The following is a 2225-nucleotide window of genomic DNA, read 5'->3' as shown; positions in this document are numbered from 1 at the left end:
AACGTCAAAACGGCTGAACCGATCGGGCCCAAATTTTTTGTGGCACCTCGCGTTATCCCAGGGAAGGTTTATGAATGCTAAAAATTATAAAAAAAGTGTTTTAAAGGTTTTTAATTTTGTAAAAAAAATTTAAATTCTTGAAAATCCGCGATTTTTTTTTAAATCCGCAAAATTTTTTTCTTCTTTGTTTTTAAATGTAAACAAAAAGAACATATTCACAATTTAAATAGAAGATGGGCGCGAAGCGCCTTAAACTCTAGTTTGTATATAATTGTCAAGTTTGTCACAAGCTTTAAAGGGAGTGTTCGCCATTTTTTTAAAATTGCAACCTATTAATGCTTTCAAAAAAGTGAACAAAACCTTTAAGAACTGCAGAGAAAGCCATATAATTGTACTCTTTAACATAGATTTTTTACCGGAAACCTTCCATCTTCCTTCATTAGTTTATTAACATGTGTATCTCTTTAACTAAACTAAATGATATAAACTTTAACGGTTGTGTAGGCAAACCCATGGTAATGTTGGTCAAAAGACTGTAAAATATTTTTCAACCTGTAGTTCATTTACAAAATTTTGAATGTGCGAACCAATCAAAACAACCTACTCTAATTAGGTGGGTCCAGGCCACATTTTAAACTGTGATTAACTTGGGGGTTCACNGTTAGTCGGAATAGGGTTAAGTGAAATGAAAATATGAAAAAAATGACTTTAAATAAAAATCTATTTTTGAATATTTCAAAGTTAAAATGTTAAAATGTTAAAATGTTAAAATGTTAAAATGTTAAAATATTAAAATGTTTATGTGTTTTTTGTGAAGATTTATTGCTAGTGGTATATTTCCAACCAATGTTTATATAATATGTTTTCTGTGTAAAATATTATACCCCTCGGAGGGGAAAACTGTTTTGTAAATTATGGTATCACAATGGTCGTAAATATGTGATTGTTATTGTTTTAAATCATAAATCATATTTGTGGCGAATTCTCAATACTTTTTAAGGATACATTAACATAGATTACATACATTATAGAAAAGTTCATTAAGTTTTTTTAAAATTTTTATCTCCTCCTAGCTCTTCATTTAATTGTAACATTTACTTTTTTGTTCCTTTTTTTATTCTTTTATTTTCTCCTTCTTGGTTGAACATTAAACTTCATTAGACACATGAGCCGTTAGATAATTAATTAACTTTTATTTTTAAAAATAGCATCGTACACCAACCAATGAGATCCGGCCGACTTTAAAGCTGGCATTCACGACCCTACTTAAAATTTCAAGGCTGCAAAGCCCTTGTTTTTGTATTAATTGAAAAAAGGGATTCTTGAAATGTATTTTCCAAAATGGAGAGTCGGGAGAATTTTAAAGATTAAATTTCCGCTCGTATTCATCAATTATTGACCTTAAAAACGTCTTACAGGTCTCAAAACAATCATAAAGATGCCTTTATCTTTCAAGGGCGTATAAAGGATAAAATCTAGAGTGACTTGTGGAGGGATACTTTCAGCTGTAAATTCAGAACATTTGGTTTGGACATCACTCACATTAGAGACATAGTATAAGTCACACAGTGTCCGTCAATTTCCTTTGCATGTGCTACTTAGCTTGCACACATATTCAGAAAACCTTCTCCGAGTGCACTGAGAGGTTTCGTGATTGTAAACATTTTTCTAAAGGTTTCTCAAAACATTTTCCCCCACTGTAGATAGAATGAAATGAAAAGCACCATTCAAACATATGTGCTTGAAATAAAAAATAAATATAAAGGTCCATACTTAAATTACGCATTAACAACATGTGATTTGAATGTAAGGATGGGGCGCTGCCTAGTTCCCCCCTATGTACACCCCTGATCTTATATATTCTATACATTCTCCTCTCTACTGCTGAGTGTTGGCAGGCCAACTGATAATCAGACTTATTTGGAATAGGTCGGTTCTAATACATTGTAAATAGTCAGAGGCATTCAACATGGGACATAAATGGAGGAAAGAAATAGTCATTCTTGAAGTACCATTGGAGACACTTAAATATCATTGGAGACCCTTGACTTCTATTTCATTGGAAACCCCTCACTTTCGATGTACCATCGGAGAACCCCCCCCCTCTTTGACTTCATTTAAGACTATATTATTTACTATATTATAACAATCGTGGACTCAATACATTCTATTTATAACAAAATAAAATAAGTTCTTGATTGTTTCATTAATTACCAACGTTTGTT

Source organism: Eurytemora carolleeae, unplaced genomic scaffold (assembly GCF_000591075.1).
Source record: "Eurytemora carolleeae unplaced genomic scaffold, Eaff_2.0 scaffold335, whole genome shotgun sequence".
Classification (NCBI taxonomy): domain Eukaryota; kingdom Metazoa; phylum Arthropoda; class Copepoda; order Calanoida; family Temoridae; genus Eurytemora; species Eurytemora carolleeae.
Note: the sequence above shows the minus strand (reverse complement) of the source record.